The 14,383-nt window shown below is 37.8% G+C and overlaps 1 protein-coding gene across 1 annotated transcript in view; it reads right to left on the reverse strand.

Annotated features, from left to right (window-relative positions):
- Positions 1 to 14,383, reverse strand: part of LOC119416599 (probable phospholipid-transporting ATPase IIA) — a 99,966-nt gene that overhangs the window by 65,709 nt on the left and 19,874 nt on the right. The gene's annotated exons all lie outside the window — the stretch shown is intronic.

Consider the following 14,383-nt stretch of genomic DNA (forward strand, 5'->3'; position numbering starts at 1 on the left):
AAATATATATATATTAATATATATATATATATATATATATATATATATTAATATATATAATAAACCAGTTATGTTGGTGCTAAGTTGGTGTCTTTGGCACGTCCCCTCCTCTTGTGCTGGCCCTCTTCCTCGTCGACAGTCATGTCAAACTGGTTCAAAACCAAAAAGGTCCATGCTCAATAATCCAGGTATACAAGCCAATGAAAACTGTTGGATTGAATTGAGTGTGGCGGCTGTGGCTGAGTGGTTAGAGCAGTTGTCCTCCAATGCGAAAGTTGGGGGTTCGAATCCACTAGCAGTCATATGCTGAAGTGTCTCTGGGCAAGACAATGAACCCCTCATCGCCTCTGATGTGTGTCCCATCAGTATATAAATGTGATAAAGCACTGATTAGTCTCTTTAGAATGATTTGTTCAATTTACTTTTGTAGAGATCTAGTAGAGTGCTGGATGAATGGGTAAATGAGGACACAGGTTGTGTTGTAAAGCACTTTGAGTAGCTTGAAATAAGATAGAAAAGTGCTATACAAGTACAGTCCATTTACCATTTATACCTGGATTATTGAGCATGGACCTTTTTGGTTAATGTCACATTTTGTTAAATTCACAACAAAACTGGTGTCAAACCGCCTGGGGAAAATCCCAGGGTCGTTCCAAAGGGTTAAACTCTGAGAGCCCCGTTCTGTTACTGTTCCTTCATGGTTCAGAATGACTGACAGATGTCTTGCCACGCCCCTTCGGTTTGCGGCTCATTGGGGCTCATTTTGTTCAGCCCACAGCCACAGGATTCATCCAATGAGGATGGACGTACAATAATGTGCCTCAGCGAGAGTGTATGTGGGCGTGGGTTGGTGTAGAGTGTGTAGACGCGATGGCGAGTAATATTAGCATAAACAAGGTGGATTATTTAATCAATAATCCCTTTTCCTTAATGCCTATTGAGGAAAAAGTGGAGGTGAAGAGGTTGGGGCTGAACAGACGAGGATATTCAAATCCAACAAAGAGAAAACCGTGCTGTGTAACCGTGTTGAACTTGGCTGGATAGGCTATTAATTCAGCTCGGTCCAAATAATATCAACCTGTCAGTTTGTTTGTATTCGTCTTATAGTTCCCTCTGCGTTGTGTTTAACGATGACCAGAAGACGAGCGTTGAACTGAATGTAGTTTAATCTGACTAAAAACAAAACGTGCACTGGTCAGAATCATCTCAGCGGCACCTCGTGCCGTCTTCTCATTGAATGGACCTGTTGTACAATACACCTGTAACAAACCCCTGTCTAAATGGAGCTTATACATGCACAAGAGAGTTCTTTAAATTATTTTTCAAAGGTTAGAAATATGATCAATTTGTAAACAACAGTAAAATAAAACACGCTCGGACATGTCAGCACAGAAGTGCAAGTGGGTGGAGCACACTGAAAATCAGCTGTTCCGACATATAGTCAGAGTCAGAGTTTCTTTATTGTCATTCGCACCTCATGTGGTACATGTGGTGGAGCGAAATTATGTACACGGGGTCCCAGTTACATCCAACAATAAAATGTATAAGAAAAACAGTAATAACATCTAAGATATGAACTAAGAAAAACATCAACTAAATATACACTAAGCACTCATAACATAAAACATTGAACATCAGCACAAACATGAACATGAGTCTGTGAGCAGATGTGCACGCATGAACACATCAACATTGAAACAGATCAGCAGCAACATGAAACAGATCAGCAGCAACATGATGTGGTTTTTCACAGTGATTATTCTGGTTAGAGATTCATGAGTCTAACAGCCTCAGAGTGAGTTGTAGATGAGTTGAACATGAAGTCCTCTTGAACCATACAGAGTTGGGTCAAACTTCACCATGAAGCCTGAAATATCATCTACCCTGGGAAACTCTGGAGTTCCACCTGTCCGTATGCTGCGTCTCTCCACCTGCTTCACCTGTTCCCTCCCTTGCTGTCAAACTCATATCTCATTTTATGTTCGGGAAAAGATGTGACCCAGTTTTCTCCCTGGAATTTGAGGATAAAATACACATCTACAAGACATTCTTGCATCTATAATAATAGAAACATTTTATTTGCATTTCATTTATTTAGGTTTTATTCTCTGTGGTAAACCTTTTTTTTTTTTTTATATATATATATATATATATATATATATATATATATATATATGTGTGTGTGTGTGTGTGTGTGTGTGTGTGTAAAGGCGTTTTAAACCCTTCCCACACTCTTGCAATATTCTAAACAATGTTTCTAAACTCTAAACGTTATAAAAGGGCACATAATGCCATGATTTCAGCTATATGCCACTGGCTGCACTCTCAGCCACGCCCACTTCCTCGCTCTGCACGGAGATCAGCTGATCAGCTGCAGGAGGAAGCTTCGCCCACAGCTGTGGGCTGCACACAGATGCTAAATATCTTAAAATAATGTATTTTAAATAAAAATCCCATGCCGATGGTGCAGCTCATCCATCAATCAGCCATTGTGTGTCATGTACAATCTTGCTTTGAAAAACCGCGATAGAGCGAGTCCGCGAAAAATGAATCACGAAGTAGCAAGGGACTACTGTAACAGTTTATTTCTAACGTTGTCAATATTGGAAGTAAATGTCCAAAATTATTAGAAGGAATAACAATCATAATCATAGAAACAATGTCAGGTACTTGATATTTAATTCACAAAAAACAGCAACTAAGAGCTCACCCCTTCTTTTCACTTCAAACTTGGATCATCTACCAGAGGCCTGGGAGCTTGAGGGTTCTGTTCAGTATCAAGCTGTTCCTGTTCTGGTCAGAGATCTCTGAGGTTGTTCCTGGGATCTGTTGGGGCCGCTCTTTCAGTTTGGAGGTAAGAGCACAGAGTGCTTCAATAAACATTGGCACTATTCATTCAACCTTTATCTAGAAAGGTAAATCCCATTGAGCCCCGAGGACTCATTTACAAGAGAGACCAGGTTTCAACAAAGAATGATGAAAACAATGGACAACAGCGACAACAATAGATGGTTATAGAAAGGCATACAGATTTTTTTTTACAAATAAGATGGCTAAAAAAAAGTAACAAAAAACAGCTAGATTATAAGGTGAATGTAGAAAACTAAAAACAGGAACATGTCTGCATTGGTCCCTGCCAGGAGTCCAACAGATTCTTAAAGCCACTTAGAGAGGTCAAGGTCGAGAGCTTCAGGTCTTTTTGTAAGATATTCCAGGAAACAGGAGCGGAGTAGGAGAAGGCCCTTTTGCCAAGTTCAGTCCGCACTGAGGGAACACTGCAGGTAATAATGTCCTGAGAGCGCACGCTGTAGCTGCACTCACGTAAAGACATGTAGGAGGAGCTGTATGAAGGCAGCAGACCAAGAAGTGATTTAAAGATGAAAATGTACCAGTGAGAGAGGCTGCATGAAGTTAATGATGTCCTGTTAACCAGGGAATACAGGGTGCAGTGGTGGGTACGATAATCACAGCCAGTTATGAATCTTAGTGCACCATGATAGACAGTATCCAACATCCGCAGGGTGCTTGTAGGAGCGTTCATGTAAATAATGTCACCGTAATCAATGGAGGGAAGGAACGTCACAAATACAAACCGGATTCCAAAAAAGTTGGGACACTACACAAATTGTGAATAAAAACTGAAAGCAATGATGTGGAGGTGCCAACATCTAATATTTTATTCAGAATAGAACACAAATCACAGATCAAAAGTTTAAACTGAGAGAATGTATAATTTTAAGGGAAAAATCTGTTGTTTCCAAATTTCATGGCGTCAACAAATCCCCAAAAAGTTGGGACAAGTCCATTTTTACCACTGTGTGGCATCCCCCCTTCTTCTTACAACACTCAACAGACGTCTGGGGACAGAGGAGGCCAGTTTCTCAAGTTTAGAAATAGGAATCCTCTCCCATTCATGTCTAATACAGGCCTCTAACTGTTCAATCGTCTTGGGCCTTCTTTGTCGCACCTTCCTCTTTACGATGCGCCAAATGTTCTCTATAGGTGAAAGATCTGGACTGCAGGCTGGCCATTTCAGTACCCGGATCCTTCTCCTACGTAGCCATGATGTTGTGATTGCTGCAGAATGTGGTCTGGCATTATCGTGTTGAAAAATGCAGGGTCTTCCTGAAAGAGATGATGTCTAGATGGGAGCATATGTTGTTCTAGAACCTGAACATAGTTCTCTGCATTAATGGTGCCTTTCCAGACATACAAGCTGCCCATGCCACAAGCGCTCATGCAACCCCATACCATCAGTGATGCAGGCTTCTGAACGGAGCGTTGATAACAACTTGGGCTATCCTTGTCCTCTCTGGTCCGGATGACATGGCGTCCCAGTGTTCCATAAAGAACTTCAAATTGTGACTAATCTGACCACTGAACAGTCTTCCATTTTGCCACACTCCATTTTAAATGACCCCTGGCCCAGTGCAAACATCTGAGCTTGTGGAGCTTGCTTAGAAATGGCTTCCTCTTTGCACTGTAGAGTTTCAGCTGGCAACGGCGGATGGCACGGTGGATTGTGTTCACTGACAATGCTTTCTGGAAGTATTCCTGAGCCCATTCTGTTATTTCCTTGACAGTGGCATTCCTGTTTGAGATGCAGTGACGTTTAAGGGCCCGGAGATCACGAGCATCCAGTAGAGTTTTATGGCTTGACCCTTACACACAGCGATTGTTCCAGATTCTCTGAATCTTTTGATGATGTTATGCACGGTTGATGATGATAACTTAAAAGTCTTTGCTATTTTACGCTGGGTAACACCATTCTGGTATTGCTGCACTATCTTTCTGCACAACAATGGTGGAATTGGCTATCCATTTACCATCTTGGCTTCTGAGAGGCAATGACACTCTGAGAAGCTTTTTTATTACCCAATCATGTTGTCAATTGACCTAATTAGTGTTAATTGGTCTTCCAGCCGTTCGTTATATGTCCAATTTCCTTTTTCCAGACACTTATTGCTACTTGTCCCAACTTTTTTGGGATTTGTTGACACTGTGAAATTTTGAATCAACATATTTTTCCTTTAAAATGTTACATTTACTCAGATTAAACTTTTGATCTGTCGTCTATGTTATATTACGAATAAAATATTGACATTTGCCATCACCACATCATTGCATTCAGTTTTTATTCACAATTTGTTTAGTGTCCCAACATTTTTGGAATCCGGTTTGTACAAGGCGTTTCCTAGCATTCAGAGTTAGACAGGATCTGTTTCTGAAAAAGAAACCCAGTTTAACTTTCAGTTTCTTTACTAGGTTTTCCACATGGAGCTTAAAAGAGAGATGCGAGTCGACCAAGATACCCAAATATTTATAGGAATCAACAAACTCAATCGGGACACCATTTGAGTTTGAAATCAGAAGAACTGCTGGGACCGACTTCCTATTTGTAAAAAGCATCCCTTTGGTTTTGTTGGCATTTAGGACAAGTTTTATGTGGAACAAATCAGACTGGATGACCTTGAATGCAGATTTCAAAAACTGGAAAGCCATTTCAACTCTTTTATCTCGGCAATAAACAACTGTCATCAGCAAAGAAATGTATGGATGCATCAGGGATGTTGAGGCCACTGAGGCCTTGACTCTCCACAACTTCTGTATTTCCTCTTTCATCTGTTGGTATTTCTCCAGCTTTTAGTGCTCCTTCTTCCTGATGTTACCATCTCTTGGAATTGTTACATCACCACTGTCTTCTTCTATAGCTTGTCAACCACCACAATTAGTGGTGTCCCAATACCGATACTGGTATTGGTATCAGATCTGATACCAGCCTCAAGTACTCATACTTGTACTCATAAAAACACTGTTTAATGTTGCTGTGTAATGTTTAGTACTAATTCATTAACTACTCAGTCTCTGCACTCAGTATCGGCAAGTATCCAAAGTGACGAACTTGTACTTGTATTTGGTTTGAACTAGGAATGCGCGATATATATGGTACACGGTAGAAACGATAGAAATTTAGCCTACGATAGAGATCTGTCTTCTACCGGCTAACCACAGTAATGTTGTGTCTGATGTAAAATCAGAATTTTCAGTTTAATCGTTACTTTTTTAAGTTGAAAACTGTGCGTAAGTAGTGTTCAAGTGTAAAATTAGAGCAGTCAGATTTAATCGTTACTTTTTTTGAGTTGAAAACTGTGCAAGTGGCGTTCAAGTCATTTCTTCGAGAAATAAGTAGCGAAGCTAACTATAGCCGGCTTGCGGTAGTGTTGCCGTATTCGGACGCATGCACAAAATGCTGAGTTCCATCGAAAGTTTTTTTTTGTCTAAAGTTAAAGTAAGCATTGGTCAGCTTTAGAGAAACCTGCTCTCTGATCTGTGAAAAGAACGCTGTGTTGTGTGATTTTACTGCGAGACCCTCTGGTCAAAGCCACAGTCATTTTGTGTCAGCTCTCCATTAAAGCAGAAGGGAGGCGCCAACTAGAGGTTTGGAGGGTGAAGTGTTTTGGTGTAAAATGCTGCTCTGTTGCTGTTCATTTCTTAAGTGAAAATACTGGAAACTGTTAAGAGTTAACAACATATTATTTTGTTTAAAACATTTGGCTAAAACTACATTTGATATCTTTTGCACTGTTTTGCACTACAAGAAAGAAGCCTAATACTTGATTTGTTTATTATTTAAAAACTCTCTGGACCTAGTAGTGAAAATTTTTTAAATTCAAAATATATGATGGCAAAAGGACATCCTATGCTTTTTTAAAATTCCTATTAAGTTTTATACCAAAAACATATTGCGATATATATCGTTATCGCCACCCTTCACAATACATATTGTGATATGAATTTTAAGCCATATCGCACATTCCTAGTTTGAACTAAACAAAAACTGGTATCAGGACACTCCTAACCACAATCTCCAGTTGGTTAGCGTATGTTAATCAGTCTAGATCAGGGGTGTCAAACCCACTTACAAAAGGGGCCAAAATTAAAAGCTTTTTTAAACTAAGGGCCAGTTTCAGAATCTACATTAACTCAAGTTAGATACCAAACATCTTTTCTTGGTTGCAGTTTCCTCAATAAGAGTTTAATTGGTCTCATTTGACATTCTCTGTTGCACTTTTGACATGATAATCAAAGATTACTGAAAAAAAAGTTATAAAAGCATTTTACATTTAAAATAACATCTTGGGGGCCCGATAAGATGTCAAAAAGGGCCACATTTGGTCCCCGGGCCTCGAGTTTGACACATATTGTCTAGATTGTGACGTTCTACAATATCTAAGGGTGTAAACAGTTGTTTTGTTTTTCTGAGTCCATATAGAAAAGCATTTGGGCACACCTACACTCTAAAAGGTGTGCCTAGTTCAGTTGCACCACAGCATTTCACTCAGCTTACAACATTCACTACAACCGTAAGTGGCAATGATGATGTGCTGCTGTGTTAACTGTCTATCCACAAAAACAAGAAAGAACAAAGCTTGAATGATTACTTGTCAGGATTTAGATGCCGGTTTTGTTTCCTTGTGGTTCCTGAGGGATAACAGGTCCTTAAGCAAGTTAAGTAACACAGTATTTCCTTAAAATGAATGTACATGGTGTTTTTCTTCTTCTGTTTGAGATTTGACTCAGTCTTTTTTTGTCTACTGCATCTTTGACACCACTATTTTAAAAGGAAGAGGTGAGTACTGTAGTGTGCAGTCATTGAGGTCACAAAACTCTGGGATGCACACACTTGCCTGCTGATGGGGCTGGCAGACCTTAGCAGACAGGTGAAAACAAAATTTTTGTCACAGCAAAACAGATTAGCCATGTCATTCTCTTCTACCGGTACTCTTGGTGGAGCCTCCCACTTTGACTTCCAGCTTGTATCTGGCACAGATGTTTCAAGCCTCTTTTGATTTTATACTGCCATGATCAGTGCCTCTGTGCTGTCCTGAAGTCCAGCCCTCTCTAGAAACTGGTAAGGTTTGTTGACATCAGCCACTTCTTTAATCTGCCAGTGGTGCAAAGAGTTATCTTTCCATGATGGCTCCTCATGTTCCTCCTTTTCCACTATGGGATTCTGGTGCCTGAGACATTCATTCACCAGATCATCAATGAGGACTTTCTTCCTGAAGTAGTCCAGATCTTATTTTCATCTCTAGTTTTCTGTCTAGTCCTTTTGGCTTAGTGTACAATCCCAGGGTGCGGGACTCAGCATTGTGAGGCAGGATATCTGATGATTGAAAAAGCACATAAAGGCACATGTTGATGGCTTGGACTTTGTTCTTGTCGTTCAACCGGATCTTCAGGACCTGCTTTACTCTCTGTAGGTACATGTTTATGACTGACTTTCTCGTGACCCCATCATGATTGCCATTTGCCTGTGGGATTCTAAGGTATTTGTAGCTGCCATGGACATCTGCAATGTTACCTTCAGATAGTTCAACTCCTTCAGTTGTGGTCACCTTGTCTCTCTTGCCATTCGTCTACATTTATTAAGTCCGAAAGACGTTATAATGACATTTCATAAACAGACAGATTTTTCACCTACTCATTTTAGTTCAAAGTAACTTTTTTCATAATTTCATAGATCCCTATGCATCGAGTTTTGTGTAAACGCATATTGTTGTTTATCATGCAGTAGTGTGACTCATACATTTAACACTCATTCTACATCTTTGCTCCGATTCATTATCACTACTGTGTGAGATTACAGCCAGAGGAATGTGTGTATTCACGCTGCTATTTTATGCCTTTCCTGAAAGTGCAGCCTGGCGAAGACTAGAGTACACAAAACAATCAACAAAAAACATAAAGCTCACCGGATGTTCTAGAGAAAAGAACATCTTGACATGAAGCAAAGCTCATAAAAACCATCACAATTTGCAATGCAAAAAGCTTCTTGCTCTTGTCTTTTGTTTCTCAAACAAATCTGAGCTACTTTCAATTTCAGACTGCATAAACAAGATAAAATATCTTAAGACAACTGGATACCCAGAAAGCAAATGAATATGTAAATCAGGAAAGGTAAATGGTAAAATAAAAAAACAAGTACAGTCCAAGTGCACATGTCTAAATGGAAATATTATTTCTCTCCACCTTGAAAAAGTGTTTACCGTACTTAAAGGAAAGTCTCAACAAAGGCTCTATAAACAGTAGTGATTTTAACTAAATTATTATAATCCTTATCTGTATTTTCAAAATATATATATTTTTTATATTTTAAAAGGCACAATTACTGACAAAAACTGAAAGAGGAATTTGAATTTTATTTACAAATCAAATGTATCCACAGAATTTCCCCTACTTTTATCCAAGGAGAGCAGCCCACCCTGCCAACAGAACATAAAGGTTATGGCACATAATAAATTAATAGATGTCTGTGCATGCTTGCACATGACCAATTAGGTGCAGAGGTGGAGACACCAAAGCTGATACATCCTTAAACCCTCCCCTGCGAACTCTCTGGGTCTTTTGTATCTAAAATGTAACTTTGTATTTAATGTTGATGCATTCAGAGAGTTATCATTAGCATAGACATGTGCGACCAGTGCACGTGAATAAACTGCCGCGAGCAGAGCATGACGCCGTAAGAGCTCGGTCAGCCTGTTTGACTGTAGCTCTCTCTGTGACAGGATGTTATTTAGGGTTTAGTTCTTGGGATTAAATATCAATAAAAGATGCTTATTTGTTTGCCCAAGGTTATAGAAAAGGTGTGTCTCGGTTTAATTTTTTTATTTTCTAAAACTCACAATGTTCTTTCTGTGAGACAGTCTGTTTCATATGTTTTGTAGTTTATCATAAATATCTGCAAACATTTCAAATCTACATAGAATTATAACAAAAATGATTATGTTTAGGCATATGCGCTAAGCTTGTTTATATTCAGACCCATACAGTGAGGTAACTGTAATGTGATGGGTTTTTACTTGTTTTTTGTTTTTTTTAAAGGATCAAATATGACAAATTGTAATAAATGATTACATGAGCTGAAATCTTAAACGAAATTAATGAAATCTTAAAATATAATCCCACTGAGTAGTATGGTAGTCATTTTAAGGTAGAACTCCATTGATCTAGAAAATATAAATGGCGATTGTGAAGTTATTTTGTACTGTGTGAAGGACTACCTGTGCTATCATTTTTAAAATGTCAAAAGTAATATAAAGGCAAAAACGTCATTTCAGTGTCAATGTTGAGGAGTTTTATTATTGTAAAATACATTATGACTTGTGAACTTCACACCAGAGCCCTATAAAGAGAGAGTTGTGACACTCCCACAGAAAGAATGGAATGCGGAAGTCACATGGGTCATGCAGCGGCAAAAAGTTCCAAACAGCAGCGGTTCAGCATTGAACGTAGTTCATTCTCCGTGTTTTTCCGGTAAGTTGATGCAAATGCGACACTTTTTCTCCATTGTGAAGCGTTATCTGACTGTTCTGTACCACAATTTATCAACATTAATACTTCATGTCGCCAGTTTTACTTAATGAAACATGTTAAATTACTAGTTGTGTTTTAACTGCAGCTGCTCTGCAACATGACGGTTTAAACGAGTCTATTTCTAATTCAGCATTTTAAAATATCTTACTGCTTAAATTTTGAAAGGTGGTCTTTTTTAAATTTATGGTAATTCCAGTTACTGAACTCAACTAGAAAATATTTGGCCTTTTTTGTTCTGAGAGATTCATTCAACCTTTATTTCTACAGGTAAATCCCATTGAGCCTCGAGGACTCATTTACAAGAGAGACCTGATTTAACAAAGAATGATGACAACATGACAACAAGACTGACGTATTTTAGTTAAAGTTATAGATCATTTGTCAAAGACTGCAGCAAAAGTTGTGACATTATCATTAAAGAAAAATGTGATTGTGGAGATGAGTCAATGTTTTCATGTTTTCCAGGTAAACCACAGGAGAATGACTTCATGAACTGAATGTTGCATTCAAAGTATCAGAAAGGTACAAGATCTCATTTTCTGTCTTCTATTAATCAATAACAGCTGAATCAAGATGTTTGAATAAAATTACTTTAACACCATAACCTTCACAAAGTTGGTATTTACTGCAGGACTGTTGATTTACAGTTGTTTTATATTATTAGTTTAATGTTTGGTAATCATGGGTCAAGTTGAGATGAGACTCTTTCAAGACAGAACAAGAAATAAGAATTATTACAAGAATATATCAGCATCAATAAACTGTAGGACAATAACAAAACAACTTATTAAACTATCACAGGTACATTGAGATGGAGCTGGAAGTTATTCTTCATGCCAGTTGTCTTCACCTGATCTTTTGTAAAAATATGTCAGAATTTCTTTTCCATTAACATTTTTCTTTGCAGGACTGAGTTAATCTTCTTGTCTGTGAGTTTCTTCTGTCCTGCTTATGTATTTTTTGTTCTAATTGTTCCTCAGGCTTTTCATCTCTGTTCCCTGACTGCCTGTTGATCCATCCTCCTGGTCCTGTTGATCCTGGATCATCAGATCCTGACATGTCCCCGTCCTCTGAGGACACATTTTCATCTTTCCCTCATCTCACTCACCTCATTTCTGTTTCTTCCTCAGTCTCTGAAATTACAACGTCACTGTTAGAATGAAGATTATTGTTCAATAAAAAATATGACATGTCTTATTGTAACACTGTTCGTGCCAAAGTGTAATTTAGAACAACTTGTGTGATCACTGGTCAGATCACTGGTCAGATCACTGGTCAGATCACTGGTCAGGTCACTGGTCAGATCACTGGTCAGATCACTGGTCAGATCACTGGTCAGTGGAAGTTCTGCTGTTCTTCTCATCTGGTTCTGGTCCATGAACAACTGGTTGAACCTCCTTCAGTCTCACACGTCCTCACTGTGTCTCTGTGAACTGTCCTCTCTCTAAATGTGCCTGTAGAGTGACATTAGTTTATTTCTTGCACATTTCTTTGACAGTTCAACATTTTGAGCCCTGATTGAAAATGTTTGTGCAGATTAAATTTACAGCTCTCACTTTGTGTTGTTGTGATGATGATGATGATGGTGCTCCTGCTGACTTGAGATGATGTCATTAATAAACAGTATAAATGGCAGTAAAATTACTTTATTAAAGCTTGTTTTACATTTTACATATTTTATAATAAATTGTTTGGAAATTTATTTTTGCACAATTAACACTTATTTTGTCATCTGTTATGATTTTAACTAGAAAGTTTCATTTAAATTAACATTTTAATCAATGAATTACAGTTTTACAATAGGTGTCAGGCTACAATCAACTCAGTTATCAGGTACTTGGTTCCATAAAAAAACGACAAATACAACAATTATATTCAGGTCTCTCTTGTAAATGAGTCCTCGTGGCTCAATGGGACGAACCTGTTTAAATAAAGGTTGAATTAATATCTTCTATAGAAATCAAGAATTCATCCAGATGTTCTAAGGTAAGCTGGAGCAGATCTGAACTGCTGCATGGAGGACAAGGTGGAGCATTATCCTGCAGAGAACATCAGAAACAGCTTTATAACAGGAGTTACTCTGATCTTTTTTTAACGTGTGTAACGTTATAAAACACTGACATCGCTATATTGACCATTGTATTGCATATACATTTTTTTTCTAACAAATATGTGTTTGCAGTCTCGTTTCCTTCTATAATGATAAATGTATCAGCCGCTTCTAAAAACACTTTGATAAAATGCATAGTCTGTGAAATAATCAATAATCAGTTAAGTAATCAGTTCGTTACTGCTCAATAATTACTGAAAGACGCCAGGTAAAGTAAGAAAAGTCGATTTTTGTGTTATGTTGCGCCAACAGCTGCTCAAACTGACTGACAGCGATGAACTGTTTGGATCTATTGAGAGCTGCATGAACCACGTGACCGCGTATCGGCGAGTTCAAAGAGTGTCGCAACTCTCTCTTCATAGGGCTCTGCTTCACACTATAAGAGTTATGTTTGAAAATTGTAATTTATGGATTTTTTGTCACTGAAAGTACTTGAGCATTAAAAGCTGCAAGATTGGTTGGTAATGACTGGCAAACTGGACAAACAGATATAGAATCAATGCAAAAATGATTTTGTTTTTCAGATCATTGATCGAATTACGTTCATTCAAAAATGTTGCAACCCACTCCAAACCAAAAAAATGAGTGTTTTTTTCTTTAACAAGAAGCTTTAAAGAAGTTATTTGAGAAGCCCTGAAGAACACGTGTGAAATGTTACACACTTTGTTAATAAATCATTTACGTAAAAATAAATAAATAAATAAATAAAATTAAAATTGTTTTAATAGCAAAACATAAACTTGAATTTTTTTGTCTTGTTGACACCTCCCAATGCTTGAACCCACCACCAAGGCCAGAAACCAGTGGGGAAAACTGATCTAGATCAGAAACATGTGGCAGCTGATGGTTTAAAATCTAACCTCTAAAAAAGTTAAATCTGGTCCTCTGGACATTCAAAATAAATAAAAACAATTTTTTTTTTTAAATGTAGAAACGTTTCATCTTTCATCCGAAAGACTTCCACATTTCTACATTTTTTTTTGTTTGTTTGTTTTGTTTTGAATGTTCAGAGGACCAGATTTAACTTTTTTAGATTTTCTACCTGGATTATTGAGCATGCATCAGGATATATTTAAAGTCTAACCTGCATTTGTCAAACATCAACCTCAATCATGGCAACATCAAAGTGTTTGGAGTCAGGAGTAAGTGAACAATATTTCAGTGCTCTTATAATTAATTATTGGGATCAAAAAGTTACAAAAATATGCTTATTTGCTGATTATTACGAAATTAATTGACATGTGTATCAATAAGAAATCAACAGGTGGGTCACCTTTCACACAAAAATGTTCAAAACCTTTTGACACTTTCTATCTGAGCTATAATTATTGCCTGTTGTCAAAAGGCGAAAGCAAAGAAATCTTATTTTTGCTCGTGTGTGTGTGTTTACACCATTAGCAGAATATTTCATGAACCAGGTGATGGGTTTGAATGAAACTTTCAGAAAGCAACTACAGCAGTCCCTCATTTATCGCGGGGTAAGCGTACCCTGAAGTACGGTGGCCGACAGGTGCAAACACGCAGCAAACGGAAAAACGCGCAAAAATGCAAAATGCAAAATGCAAACACAAAAAACAAACACAAACACAAAAAACAAACACAAACACAAAAAATCAAATGCAAACACAAACAAAAAACACACGCAAACACAAAAAAACACGCAAACACACGAAAGATGCAAACTCAAAACGCACACAATCACAAAAAAATCAAATGCAAACACAAACAAAAAACGCACGCAAACACAAAAAAACACGCAAACACAAGAAAGATGCAAACACAAACAACAAATGCAAACACAAAAAATAAAACGCAAACTAAAATAAACATGCATGCAAACACAAAAACGCATGCAAACACAAAAACGCATGCAAACACAAAAACGCATGCAAACAC

The sequence above is a fragment of the Nematolebias whitei genome, chromosome 11, assembly GCF_014905685.2.
Source record: "Nematolebias whitei isolate Nwh7 chromosome 11, NemWhi1, whole genome shotgun sequence".
Lineage (NCBI taxonomy): Eukaryota > Metazoa > Chordata > Actinopteri > Cyprinodontiformes > Rivulidae > Nematolebias > Nematolebias whitei.